We start from the raw sequence: 14,974 nt of genomic DNA, 5'->3' as shown, positions 1-14,974 counted from the left end.
AGTGGAATCTGGCTGAATCTATTGCTTTCTCCATGTGGCCTTTCCATGTGGCTATCTTGGCTTCCTTATAGTATGACAGTCTCAGAGGAATCGGATTTCTAAGATGATAGCTGGCTTACCCCAGAGCAAGCTTTCTAAGAGACCCGGCTGAAAGTCAAAAAGCTTCCCAGGACCTATCCTCAGAAGTCATGCAGCCTCACTGTCACTGCTTTCTGTTGGTCAAAAGCGAGTCACAGAGACAACCCGGATTTAAGAGAGGGGACTACACAAGGTTGGGCGTACCAGGGGGGTGAACACGGTGGGGCTATCTTGGAAGACTAGCTGCCACAATGTCTGCCGTCTGAATGAATCACATACCTCCCATGAGCAAAATACACTCACCTTCCAAGACCATTAAGGTATCAACCATGAAGCCTTTAGGTTCAGGCTCCAAATCCAGGACCTCAACCTCTAACTTCGGTCCAGGTGCAAATAAGGCCCTCAGGTGTGGTTCTTTAGAGAGGGTTCCTTTTGCCCTGAAGATCTGTGAGCTAAAGAGACAAGTTATCTTTCCCCATAGCCAACATACAGCAACAAGGTGGGCACAGGATAATGGCAACAGACACTCCCATTCAAAAAGGAGTAGAAATTTGCACAGCGCAATTCCGAAATCAAGTCAAGCACATGTCACCAGTGGCTTTATTAGACCTGGTTCTGCTCTCAGGGAGGGGCTGTCCCTAGCTGTTGGCTTCACACTCAATTATCCTTCCTTCTCCATAAGAAATGACCAGGGCAGCTGGGCACAGTGGCTCATGCCTGTAATCCCAGCACTTTGGGAGGGTGAGGTGGGTGGATCACTTGAGGTCAGGAGTTCGAGACCAGCCTAGCCAACATGGTGAAACGCCGTCTCTACTAAAAATACAAAAATTAGCCAGGTGTGACTGCATACATATGTAATCCCAGCTACTCAGGAGGCTGAGGCAGGAGAATCACTTGAACCCAGGAGGTGGAGGTTGCAGTGAGCCAAAATCGTGAGACTCCGTCTCAAAAAAACAACAACAAAAAAGAAAGAAATGACCAGGGTCTGCTGCATTTTGAACTGTCTCTGACCCTTTCCACCCAACTTGATACAATTCTTTCAAAAACTTGTGGGTTTCTTAAATATCAAATGATAATTTACTCCTTTAGACAATAGCCACACCCCCATTGCTCCCCCAGGAGGCCTTTCTCTACTTTAAGCCACTTGTGAGGTTACTGTGGGATTCTTAGAAGTCCTGTTGTCTAGTAAAGAGGATCTAAGATGTATACCCTGAAGATTCGTTGCTGGGCGTGGCGGTGTGTACTTGTGGTCCGAGCTGCTCAAGAGGACTCCTTGTACCTGAGAGTCGGAGGCCAGCCTGAACAACATTGCAAGACCCTGTCTCAAGGGGGAAAAAAAATTCTCAGAAGCCCTATTGTCTATCCAAAGGGTCTGCAGAAATAATGCTCTTAAATTGTTCTGAGGTTTTAGTAAAGGGTTTTACAGCCACACCCTTGATTTCACATTTAACCAAGGCCACAATTTACGGGTAGTACCCTAAATTTTATCTTTGCTCTGAGACCATTTCTTATTTTGAGAGCCTTTTACTGGCTGGAACAACAGTCCTGGGCTCTTTGTATTTCCAAAATTATGCCCAAAACCTAAATAGTTCCTTCTTTAGTTCATCTCTATCTCTTCCTACTTTATTGACTTATTCATTTATTTTGAGACAGAGCCTCCCTCTGTCACCCAGGCTGGAGTGCAGTTGTGCGATCTCAGCTCACTGCAACCTCCACCTCCCGGGTTCAAGTGATTTTCCTGCCTCAGTCTCCTGAGTAGCTGGGATTATAGGCGTGTGCCACCACACCCAGCTAATTTTTTATATTTTTGCTAGGGATGGGGTTTCACCATGTTGGCCAGGCTGGTCTCCAACTCCTGACCTCAAGTGATCTGCCCACCTCAGCCTCTCAAAGTGCTGGGATTACAGGCGTGAGCCACCACACCCAGCCTCTTCCTATTTTATCAGAGTCAGGTGAAAGAAGCTAATTATTAAATATCACTTTCAAAAGCTCCACCTGGAAATCGCCCTCGCCAGATCCCCAAGTTCATTGGGTGCCCTTTTCTACGTCCACATCATTGCAGGTGAGGGACTCACTCAACCCTTCTGCCAGTGCCTCTCCCAGGCCTTTTGTTCTCCAGCCTCCAATACATTTCCTCACTCTGTCTCAAGATTTCAGTACACCACAGGTTTTAGGTTTCTCTTACAACACACCACTTCCAGCACTGTGGTCCTAGCCTTCCAAAGAAGGCCCCAGTGAACAAGACCTCCTGGTATTTATGCCTTGTGTGGTCCTCCCACAGCAAATCTGGGCTGGCCTGTGACTCATCTAACAAATACAATGCAGTGGAAGTAGTTGCATAACTTTTGGATGGACCCTTTAGGAGGGCTGGCAGCTTTCTCTTCCTCCCTTTTAAATGACTCATTTCTGTGAGTCCTGAGCACCAGCCATGTAAGAAGTCCAGCTACCCCCTTGGAGTGACCAGAAACTCTACTGGAGAGAGAAGGCCAGAAATTACATACAGAGGGAGAAAGGAGCAGATGTCCCTGCCTCCCAGCTGAGCCTCCTAATGATCCAGGCCTCATCCACCACTCAACCACAGCCGCACGAGAATTCCCAAGCACGGGCAGCAGAAAAGCTGCTCAGCTAAACCCAGCCAAGCCACAGAAACACGCGATAATCAAATGTTGGTGGTTCTCAGCCCCTAAGTTTTGGGGCAGTTTGTTATGTAGCACAGATGACTGAAACAACTCTGACACGAGCTCATTTTCTCTTTTACCCTGTAGGTCAGCACTGTCACTGGAATACAAATGATGAGTCTGCTATTATAAAAACATGATTACTAATTTTGCTGAAGTTAAGGCAAAGAAATGAATTCTAGAGAGTAAATATACACTAACTTATGAACTGTAATAAATGTCTATTCCTCACCTAAACATCACTGGCTTATCCACAGAATTTAAGAGGGGGACCATACAAGGTTGGGCATACTAGGGGTGTGAACACGGGGGGTCTATCTTGAAAGACTAGCTGCCACAATGTCTGCCCTCTGCTTCCCGTGAATCACATACCTCCCACATGCAAAACACACTCACCGTCCAAGACCATTAAGGTATCAGCCATGAAGCCTTCAGGCTCAGAATCCAAATCCAGGACCTCAACCTCTAACTTAGGTCCAGGTGCAAATAAGGCCCCTCAGGTGTGGTTCTTTAGAGAGTGTTCCTTTTGCCCTGAAGATCTGTGAGCTAAAGAGACAAGTTATCTTCCCCCATAGCCAACATACAGCAACAAGGCGGGCACAGGATAACGGCAACAGACACTCCCATTCTATTGGGAATCCCCTGAGGGGCTTCATTATAACTACATTCAGTTGTCTTCAATATTGTGCAGACTTGCAGTCATATAAAAATTATAATTTGGCCAGGCGCGGTGGCTCACACCCATAATCCCAACACTTTGGGAGGCCGAGGCGGGCAGATCACGAGGTCAAGAGGTCGAGACCATCCTGGCCAACATGGTGAAACCCCATTTCTACTAAAAATACAAAAATTAGCTGGGTGTGGGGGTGCACGTCTGTAATCCAGCTACTCAGGAGGCTGAGGCAGGAGAATCACTTGAACTTGGGAGGCGGAGGTTGCAGTGAGCCAAGATGGTGCCACTGCACTCCAGCCTGGGCAACAAAGCAAGACTCCATCTCAAAAAAAAAAAAATTATAACTCATGTTCATGTGTATTTTCAACATGCTCATTTTGAAGGTGAATTTGTCAAGGTTGAAGGATAGAACATATTTTATTTAAGTTTGTCAGCTTGATTTATAACTTTAACTCTCCATACATACAGCCTGTGGGCCTCCATTTAGACTCCTCTTTAGGAGTGGATGTCAGTAGAATGAGTGTCTGACCAAGACAAGGGCTGGAAGAACTGCAGCAGCCAGAAGAGAAGATGGGCACTTACCAGGACCAGAAGGAACACCTGGGCAAGCACATCAGCGACGCGCAGAGGAGCAGGGCTGGGGCGGGGTACTGGGAGTCCCGCCCGTCATCTGTGGGGCAGCTCACTCTAGCTTCTCCCGGTGCTCCCTAAGCCTGGCCTCAGGTCAAAGTCCACATGCAGCCCAGTGTCCACTCAGCCAGAGGCCATCGTAAGCCATCAAGGTGACCCCCAGGGCTGCAAGCTTTGGCTGCACCTCCTTGCCCTCCCCTTTGTGCACAGACCTGTCCCCCAGGCCCCAGGAAGCCCAGAGGACTTCCCAGTTGGGCCCACCTCAAAGCCTCCAGCTAGGGACACCTGGCCCTGGGATTAAGGTGAGGAACAACAACTAGAATTGGGAAAGCACAAAGAAATTAAGATGAACCATCCACAGGCACTGGCACAGTAGCTCACACCAGTAATGCCAGTACTTTAGGGAACCGAGATAAGGCGATTACTTGAGCCTAAGGAGTTCAAGACCAGCCTGGGCAACATAGTGAGACCCCCCATCTCTATTTTAAAAAATTTTTTTTTTTTTTAGAGAGTCTCACTCTGTCACCCAGGCTGGAGTGCAGTGGCACAATCTCTGCTCCCTGCAACCTCTGCCTCCGGGTTCAAGAGATTCTCCTGCCTCAGCCTCCTAAATAGCTGGTATTACAGGCACGCACCATCATACCTGGCTAATTTTTGTATTTTTAGTAGAGAGAGGGTTTCACCATGTTGGTCAGGCTGGTCTCGAACTCCTGACCTTGTGATCCGCCCGCCTCAGCCTCCCAAAGTGCTGGGGTTACAGGCGTGAGCCTCCACACCCCATCAAAAAAAATTTTTTAAGCCAGTTGAGGTGGTGCACATCTGTGGTTCCAGCTACTTGGGAGGTTGAAGCAGGAGGATGGCTCAAGCCCAGAAGATCCAGGCTACAGTAACCAGTGATCATGTCACCGTAGTCCAGCCTGGGCAACAGAACAAGACCTTTTCTCAAAAAAAAAAATAATAATAATAATAATAATAATAAATCCATCCACAGGCACTATCCAGCACTCACAGAGAACAAGCAGGTGGGGAAATGACCAGGGGTCCTGAAACCCTCAGACAAGGCCAAAACTTGATTTAGCCACTAGCGGTAAAGACAGAGCTGGCCTCCCCCACAAGTCCTTCAAAAGAGTGGGGGCTATTAACCTGACACCTGGACAGGTACAGAATCAGAGCTGTTTGGAAGCCCACTCACCAAGAGAAAACACTATCACATTCGACCAGTTAATCTGAACGCTAGGAGTTTCTGTAGGGCTCAGACAGAGCCTCTGGCTCCGCATGGGTGTGCAAGGATCCCATGTCAGTCTTGTGACCATGGAAGTGCATCTGCTTATAGGTGGGAGATTTCTTTATGCCTGGGTGAAGGTCTGTGACTGAGCCTGTGTGGAAGGCAGTGGGTGTCTGTGAGCAGAATCGCCACTGGTTGCATGTGCAGGCTCCCAGGCCTGACTGCCTGGCCTTGAATCCCAAGTCTACCAATCACTAGCTTTGTGACCTTGAGTTGACCTCTATGTGACTCAATTGACCTCTATGTGGTGGTAAATAACCATACCTGTCTCATGCAGTTGTTGCAAGGATGAAATTACATAATCCTTTCTATAGTGTTAGAACAATGCCCATGACATAGTAAATTTCCAATAGGTGTTAGCTATAATTATGATGTGTGACTGTGTATATCTGCATCTGCAAGTGTAAATTCAAGTGTATCTAGTAAAGGTTTAGGGGTGTCTTTGTCTTTGTTTATGAAGATACACTCATCTAGGTGTCTGTGTCTGTGTTTCTGTGTGTCCAGTGATAAGAACAACTGGCATCTACTGAGTGCCTTCTATGTCAGGCAGTAAGTTCTACAGGTATTCACATGGAAACATACACATACGTGGATATAAATGGCAAGCACACATCCAGCCTGATTTACTATATCATAGGCATTGTTCTAACACTATAAATAGGATTAAGTTTGGGAGGCCGAGGTGGACATGTTACCGGGGGGTCCTTGCTCCCAGAGCTCCCAAGATGGTGGCGGGCCGCTTCCAAAATGTCTGCGGGCTGCTTCCAAGATAGCGGCAAGCCTCACGTTCTCTGACCTGGGGTTCTTGGCCTCACGGATTCCAAGGAATGGAATCTTGGGCCATGCAGTGAGTGTTATAGCTCTATTAGAAGCCATGGGTTACGGAAGAGAACCGTGGAACCCAGTGAGGAGTGTTCAGCTCGATTAGGACGAACCCAGGGACTTAGCCCTGCAGGAACAATGGCAAGCCTTTAGCCCAATCGGGAGCGGCAATGGGCGCCTCACTGGATCAGGAGCACAGCGGACACCCTGCCAGATCTGGAGGGATGGAAGTCAGTGGCGGGTCTGCGACAGTGGCAAACAGCAGTGGTGGACGCTGAGCAAAAGCTCAACTTGTGCCATAACAAACACCGACCAGAAGAGAGTGCAGTTGCAAGATTTAATAGAGTGAAAACAGAGCTCCTGTACAAAGGGAGGGGACCCAAAGAGGATAGCCTGCTGCCTGCTCCAGTGCCTGGGTTTATATCCTGATCACTGTCCCTCCCGCTGTGCTCTCAGATGATAGATGATTGACTATTTCTTTATCTCCTGTTTTTCCCTAATTAGCATTTTAGTGAGCTCTCTTTACTACCTGATTGGTCAGTGTGAGCTAAGTTGCAAGCCCTGAGTGTAAAGGTGGATGCGGTCACCTTCCCAGCTGGGCTTAGGGATTCTTAGTCGGCCTAGGAAATCCAGCTAGTCCTGTCTCTCAGACAGATCACCTGAGGTGAGGGGTTCGAGACCAGCCTGGCCAACACGGCGAAACCCTGTCTCTACTAAAAATACAAAAATTAGCTGGACATGGTGGCAGGCATCTATAATCCCAGCTACTTGGGAAGCTGAGGCAGGAGAATTACTTGAACCAGGGAGACGGAGGTTGCAGTGAGCTGAGACCGTGCCACTGCACTCCAGCGTGGGTGACAGAGCCTAACTTCGTCTCAAAAAAAATGATTAAGTAATTTCATCCTTGCAACAACTACATGAGGTAGGTATGGTTATTTACCCCACATGGTATGAGGTAGGTATGGTTATTTACCCCACCCCACCCCCATATCCAGACGCATGTGCCAGTGAGTACCTGTAAGTCTGGTCATCTGCCTCAGCCCTGCCCAGTAAGACTCCCTTCCTGAGGGAGTAACGTGAGGGAAAGCAGTGAATGAAACCCACCACCAGCCCCTTGCCCAGGTTCCCTATTGGCTTGAATTGCCCATGTTACATTTCCTCCCGTAGGAAAGAACAAATGAGGAGCCTGGACAGAAGCCCACCAATGACAGCCTTCCTTTCATCCTATGAATTGGTCTTGCCTTGGCCCTGGGCTAAGAGCCTCCTTTTGAGAGTCCTTGAGCTCTGCAGGGGTTCCTACTAGGCCAGGCCATTACATAGGGGTGTTATTTTTTTTCTTCTCTTTTTTTTTGCTGAGTGGCATCTGCTTCTGACTCATGGCATATCCTCTCTGGGAAGGACAGAGCCTAACACGAGCAAGATAGTGAGTTCTCCTTGTGGATGAACCCCCCATGTTTTATGTGTTATGTCTTCTCTGGTTGCATTAGCCAATGTTGGTAACATTTGAAGCTTAAAAGGATGATATTTGAAAAATTTTGGGCCAGGCACGATGACTCACACCTGTAATCCCGGCACTTTGGGAAGCTGAGGCAAGGGGATTGCTTGAGGAGTTCAAGACCAGCCTGGGCAGCACAGCAAGACCCCATCTATTAAAAAAAAATTAGGCCGGGCACGGTGGCTCAAGCCTGTAATCCCAGCACTTTGGGAGGCCGAGACGGGCGGATCACGAGGTCAGGAGATCGAGACCATCCTGGCTAACACGGTGAAACCCCGTCTCTACCCAAAATACAAAAAAAACTAGCCGGGTGCGGTGGCGGGCGCCTGTAGTCCCAGCTACTCAGGAGGGTGAGGCAGGAGAATGGCGTGAACCCGGGAGGCGGAGCTTGCAGTGAGCCGAGATCTGGCCACCGCACTCCAGCCTGGGTGACAGAGCAAGACTCCGCCTCAAAAAAAAAAAAAAAATTAGAAAAGTTAGCCAGGTGTGGTGGCACACACCTGTAGTCCCAGCAACTCAGAGGCTGAGGTAGGAGGAGCACTTGAGTCCACGCATTCGAGGTTACAGTGAGCTATGATCGCACCCCTGTACTCCAGCCTGGGCAATAGAATGATACCCTGTCTCTTCAAAAATAATAATAATTCTGTTGCCCGGCTGGAGTGTAGTGCTTTTCTCTTTTGCCTTGATGGGTACATGATCTTCATCTTCATTGGCCTGAGGCATGCATCTCTGCTTAAAGAGAAACCGGGATTAATGTTTGATATAGACAGAATGCACAGAAGAAAAAATGTGGTGATGTTTGGCATTTGACATGCAAAATAGGATTATGCTGCAGATCAAAAGTCTTCTAAAGCAGGCTCTTCTCTTGAGAGCATGTTTCCTGGATTCTCTCATCCCTCTCCTTGGGTGTGGCCCTGGAGTTTTATGTAATGGATGACTGAGCAAGAAGAGGAAGAGTGTTGGTCCCCTCCTTCCTGCCCAGGGGATGGTACGAAGGGGATTAGAAGGATAACAAACAAGCAGAGCCAAGCACTGGCTCACTCACCCCTCCCCGAGAGAAAGAAGCCCTTGTCCCCAACTCACACTGGAACTCTGGGAAGAAGTGGCATCCCAGGCAGCTGCAAACTAACCCGGCCTCTGCCTCCAGCACCAGGGCTCCCCGGTAAGGGAGAGGCACCACTGAAGGTCAGCTTTCAAAGCCAACTTCCATTCCTGTGAGCCCGCAGCCCTGCCGGGGCCACGGTGGCACAGCTAGGAGGAGGGGCCCAGGTGCCGGAGGGCGGGCCAGCCAGGGGCGCCACAGGGGCTCTAGTCAGATCAGGAGGGACTGCACCATGAGTTTCATAAACTCAGCTTCTAGTATGATCAGTGTCCCCAGAAGGGGACCTTGCTGGGTCCAGAGGACACCACAGCCCAGGATCCCAACTCATGCCTCCTACCAGATGCCAGACAAGCTGCCCTTGTCTGTCTACAACACCCCAACAGCACCACACTGGGAGAAGCTGGGGAAAGCAGTCTGAGAACTAAGCATTTTATCCAAGAGAAATTAATAAGATCACTTAACAAGACCGGCTAAACTCTCTGGCCCCAGGTGGTCTAAATCAAGTTGAAAATTTCATTGCTTTTCTCACTTATCATCAGGCAGGGGTTGGAAGAAAAGCCAGATTCATTATAGACTCATAAATAAGGAAATTACCTTTTTTCTGCACAAATAAATTACAGAGTGAATTAAGTTTTCAACCCTGTTGCACACACAAAAATAGAGGAGTTCCTGCTGCCCCACTGCAATGCCGGCTGACTTTTCCAACCAAAGACAAGGGCCCAAGCCTTCTGGATCCCCAGTTCCCTCCTCCAGGTGGTGGGGAACACAGCTGTGGCAGAGAGAGGTAAGGTCCCCCTTGAGCCTGAGTGGTCACATTAGCCCTCTTGGGCTCACGCTCCAGGTCCTGCCCTCCTGGCTTACCTGTGGTTTTGTTTTTTTTTTTTTTTTTTTTTTTTGAGGGGAGGAATGAGGTTTTCATTCTCTTTCCAGGCCCTTCCCATTCAGGGCATTTCAGATCCCTCCTTCTTCTGACCCCTGAATTGAATTGGGTGAAGAATGGTCCCCTGCCCTACACGCTGCATGTCTGGGAGAGGCCGGAGGTGGAGCCGGCACATGCAAAAGCAATGCTGCCACCTGCTGGCGCCACGAAGAGACACAGCCCAGGTGGGCAACCAAACCCCATTAGGCCTGGAGGAACTGCACCAGGATGTCTTGCAGCTGAATGGTTTCTTTTTCCAATGCAGCTTCTCACCTCTTCCTTCATTTAGTCATCCAGTATGCTGGCTGGAACAAGAACATCATCCCATTTTATGGACGAGACAACTGACACCCACGAAAGGGCAGAATGCTGATGAGCTCACATGTGTGGGGATGGCTTGAAGGCAACCCTTAGTCTCCTGCCTCCCAGCCAACAGCTGTGTCCCCTCCTCAGTGCTCAGATGAGGTGTCCCAGAAATCGAGGGACCCCTATGAACAAGGTTTACAGGGCCATCCCCAACATCCAGGGAGGCAGAGTGAGGGAGGAGGGCACCAGGCAGTAATGCCCACTCTGCAGCTGGCTCAAGGCCTGATACACGTGTACAGCAACTCCGTTTCCCAAGGGTTCACATACCTTCCGCACAGATTTTGTATTTTTTGTAGAGAAGTGGGTTTGTCCTGTTGCCCAGGCTGGTCTCGAACCCCTGGGCACAAGTGTGATGTTGCTTTTCGATAAGGATCTGGAAGAGCCGAGTCCTGGCCTAGGCCCGTAAATGAGTCGTAACCTACAAAACAGACGGTGAAAGAGGCAAGAATCATTTTCCCAAATGGCAACTGCAGGCGGAGTATGTGGGGGGACCTCACAGAGATGTGTGGTCAGCAGGTGTGTGATGACCGGGACGCATCCTCTCCCGCTGGGTGCTCAGCACCCAACTCTCTCATTTGCTCCTGGCTCTTCCAGCCCAGGCCTTCACTTGGCAGAAACAGCCTGGAGGACAGAAAAAGTGTCTCCTCTCTGCCCGAGACCCCTCCCACCCGCACAGACCATGGGGGAGCAGCTCTTCCCTTCTCCCGGCGTAGGAGATGACTGGGCCGGTGGGAAATCCCATTATTCCTCGGCAGCGGTCACCCTCACTATCAGGACTCTGCATTGTCCCAAGCCTCCTCCTCTCCAGACCTCCTTCGCACCTCTCCCCTCTCTTCTTGTCCTGGTAGGGTCCAGGAAAGGCTGAAAGCTACAGATAGGCCCCACGTTGCCCCGCAGGCTGCGGATGAAATCGCCGTCGGAGGCTGGTCCTGTGGCCGGCCCTGCCTGGCTCTGGAGCAAAGTGAGACTTCTATGGCAGAGCCGCAGCGCCACCGTGTGGTAGAAATCCGTCTGCACGGCCAGAAACGGCGGCTCAGAGAGGGCCCACAGAAATCCTTACAATAAATAGTTCACTGTCGAGGCCGGTGCCAGCGACACGGGAGTGGTAAATGCACCCCCTTGATGTTCTCGGTGTTTGGGTCTTGCCTGTGACGGTGGGAAAAGAAAATGGCCTTGCTGTGCTACAACCGGGGCTGCGGTCAGCCCTTCGATCCTGGACCAATTCCGATGACGCTTGCACATGCCACCCAGGTGTTCCAATCTTTCACGATGCATTAAAGGGTTGGTCTTGATGTAAGAGAAGAACAACTGATTTGTCTGATTTCTTAAGCATTGTAGGCTGTGCAAAAGGTAGACATAATAGTGAGAAGCCGCCTGAGCCAGTCAAACCTGAAGTCAAGACTACTGAAAAGAAAGAACTACTTGAACTGAAACCCAAATTTCAGGAACACATCATTCAAGCCCCAAAGCCAATAGAAGCAATAAAAAGGCCAAGCCCAGATGAACCAATGACAAATTTGGAATTAAAAATACCTGCCTCCCCAAAACAAGCACCTGATAAACTTAAACTGTCATCAGGAAATGAAGAAGATAAGAAAAGGCCGGGCGCGGTGGCTCACACCTGTAATCCCAGCACTTTGGGAGGCCGAGGAGGGCAGATCACGAGGTCAAGAGATCGAGACCATTCTGGCCAACATGGTGAAACCCCGTCTCTACTAAAAGTACAAAAATTAGCCGGGCGAGGTGGCGGTCGCCTGTAGTCCCAGCTACTCAAGAGGCTGAGGCAGGAGAATGGCGTGAACCCAGGAGGCGGAGGTTGCAGTGAGCCGAGAGGGCGCCACTGCACTCCAGCCTGGCAACAGAGCAGACTCCGTCTGAAAAGGAAGAAAGAAGGAGAAGGAGAAGCGGCTGGGTGCGGTGGCTCACGCCTGTAATCCCAGCATAATCCCAGCTCTTTGGGAGGCAGAGGCGGGCAGATCACGAGGTCAGGAGATCCAGAATCTCCTGGTCAACATGGTGAAACCCCGTCTCTATTAAAAATACAAAATATTTGCCGGGCATGGTGGTGCACACCTGTAGTCCCAGCTACTTGGGAGGCTGAGGCAGGGGAATTGCTTGAACCTGGGAGGCAGAGGTTGCAGTGAGCCAAGATTGCACCACTGCACTCCAGCCTGGCGACAGAGTAAGACTCCGTCAAAAAAAAAGAAAGAAAGAAAGAAAAGAAAGAAGAAGACTGATGAAATTAAGATTGGGATTTCATGTAAGAATGGAGGGTGTTCAAAGATATATCGGGGTCTAGAGAGTCTAGAAGAAGTCTGTGTGTATCATTCTGGAGTACCTATTTTCCACGAGGGAATGAAATACTGGAGCTGCTGTAGAAGAAAAACTTCTGATTTTAATACATTCTTAGCCCAAGAGGGCTGTACAACAGGGAAACATATGTGGGCTAAAAAGGATGCTGGGGAAAATGTTGTTCCATGTAGACATGACTGGCATCAGACTGAAGGTGAAGTTACCATTTCAGTATATGCTAAAAATTCACTTCCAGAACTTAGTCGAGTAGAAGTACATAGCACGTTGTTAAATGTGCACATTGGATTTGAAGGAGAGAAGGAATTTCATCAAAATGTGAAATTACGGGATGTGACTGATGTAAAGCGAATTTATGTAACTATGACTGCAACAAAGATTGAGATCACTATAAGAAAAGCTGAACCTATGCAATGGGCAAGCCTTGAACTGCCTGCAGTCAAAAAGCAGCAAAAACAAAAAGACAACACAACAGATTGGGCGGGACATGGGAGGAAGGCTATTACGTATTTCAGAAATCTTAATACTGTGTGAAGTGGTGGCTTGCTGCTGTCATCTTTTGTTCTGTTGTTGTGTTACTCAATCTGGCATTTCAGGGTTAACATTAGGTTCTTAAAAATGCCAAAGTCAGTTTATCTTTTTGAACCTCTCATCTTTCTTTTGTGTTATGTAAGATTGATTATTCATTTCTCCTTACTGGTAGGAACCATAGTTGTGTCCCGTACTTGAAGAAGCTAGAAAATAGCCCACAACCATAATTGCAGTATTTCTTCATATTTCTCTGTTAAGCAGAGAAATATTAAGGAACATGATTTTTACATCTTTCTATTATTCCATAATTAGTAAAGGAAGATGAAATGTCAATTTTTAATCAGTTTTTTCATGGATTTGTGTTTTTACATTATTTGAAAATATTTAAGAAAGAGGAAGTTCTGCAGTTTTTTCTATGTGGGATGATTACTTTTTTAAGGAGGATTAATTTTGAGGCAGTGTAGTTAGTAAAGGGGAATATATAAATTGTTTAACAAATTAGAATTTGTTTACAATAATTGAATTTTAAAATTATGTCAAAACTTACATTACTTGCTAAGCAGTATGATGTAAGAGTGTAGGAAACATAAATAAGAATACAGAGGTATCAATTTGGTTAAAATTCACCATTTTATAAGACTAAGCAATAATCTTAAAAATCTCTTTCCTGAATATTTAAATGTGTTTGTATGGTGTTATGACTAAATTGTTACCGATTTAGAGATTAAACCCTCTTAAAAACCTTTAATTAGTTACATATAGAAAGAAATTATGGGCCGGGCATGGTGGCTCATGCCTGTAATCCCAGCACTTTGTGAGGCCAAGGTGGGTGGATCACGAGGTCAGGAGTTCGAGACCATCCTGACCAACATGGTGAAACCCCATGTCTATTAAAAATACAAAATTTAGCCAGGCGTGGTGGCATGTGCATGTAGTCCCAGCTACTCGAGAGGATGAGGCAGGGGAATTGTTTGAACCTGGGAGGAAGAGCTTGCCCTGAGCCGAGATCGCGCCACTGCACTCCAGCCTGGGTGACAGATCGAGACTCCATCTTAAAAAAAAAAAAAAAGAGAGAAATTACATATATCTTGCCTCCTTGATGAAAAACTATATAAAATTATAGACTTAAAAGGTTTGTGGAAATACATTAGGATATCAGAAAACTAAATGCATGGACTTGCTTTATGACTATCTATGACATGTTAAATAAAATAGTTTAATTCTTTTTTTTAAAAAAAAGGTAGTTCACTGTCTAGTCACTGGGGTCTTCCCTAGATCCCAAGAGAGCCCCATCCCCCTGGACTGAGGGACATCTGTCAAGATAAGGTCCCAGCCACATCTCTGCCCCCCATCCTCCGCCTCAGCAAAACACATAGAAAGGGCCGGGTTTCTGAGTCAGGTGGATTTTGTTGCTCCCATCTCCTCCGTTTTGCAGATGTCTGAGCTTGGGCAAGTACAGAACCATTATCCAGCCTCAGTGGCTTGTCTCTAAAATGGGAGTCAAAAAAGGCTTCTGAGGAATAAATTAGGTAATAAAAAATGTAGAGCAGCAGACAGTTCATTGCAGGTGTCTAAGAAACAATGGTTTCCTTACCCTTCTATCTGGGCTTAGAGCCTGAGAAACCTAGACTGGCTCAAAGGCAAGGCCAAGAAGGCAGCCAAAAACCAATGCCTAGGATAAGAAACCCCCTCAGCTCCTGCAAAAAACCATTCTTCACTACTTCATCAGCTACCCCTTGCCTCTCTGAACATCTTCCATTAGAGCAACAAACCAACCTGGTTTGCCAGGCACTGAGGAATGTTCTGGAAGTTGAGGCCTTCAGGGCTAAAACTGGACAAAATGGTCACCCAGTCCTTGTGTTGCCTCACAGTCTAGCTCCAGGACTTCATCAGTAGAGTTGATAGAATCTCTAGGGCCGTAACCCAGGAACGTGCTTTGTAACAAGCTCCCCAGATGATTCTTATAAACACCAATGTCTGCGAGCCACGGCTCCAACACTCTCAGGCTGTGGTTTCTCATTGGCATGTAGTGCGAGCATTACTCTTCAGCCCATCAGGATGCCACCTGAGGCAGGGCACGCACGT

At 48.0% G+C, this 14,974-nt stretch overlaps 1 long non-coding RNA gene and 1 pseudogene across 1 annotated transcript; one reads left to right on the top strand and one right to left on the bottom strand.

The window, feature by feature from the left end:
* Positions 1-9,630: 9,630 nt before the first annotated feature.
* Positions 9,631-10,786, bottom strand: LOC139357823 (uncharacterized). The gene is made up of 2 exons (XR_011611659.1): positions 10,316-10,786; positions 9,631-9,987 (listed from the first exon to the last, which is right to left on the bottom strand). It is a non-coding gene; the product is annotated as an uncharacterized lncRNA (long non-coding RNA).
* A 429-nt stretch (positions 10,787-11,215) lies between these two features.
* On the top strand, positions 11,216-12,910 carry LOC105464925 (cysteine and histidine-rich domain-containing protein 1-like; annotated as a pseudogene).
* Positions 12,911-14,974: the final 2,064 nt, after the last annotated feature.

Source organism: Macaca nemestrina, chromosome 13 (assembly GCF_043159975.1).
Source record: "Macaca nemestrina isolate mMacNem1 chromosome 13, mMacNem.hap1, whole genome shotgun sequence".
NCBI lineage: Eukaryota > Metazoa > Chordata > Mammalia > Primates > Cercopithecidae > Macaca > Macaca nemestrina.
This window is presented reverse-complemented; position numbering and strand designations above follow the sequence as displayed.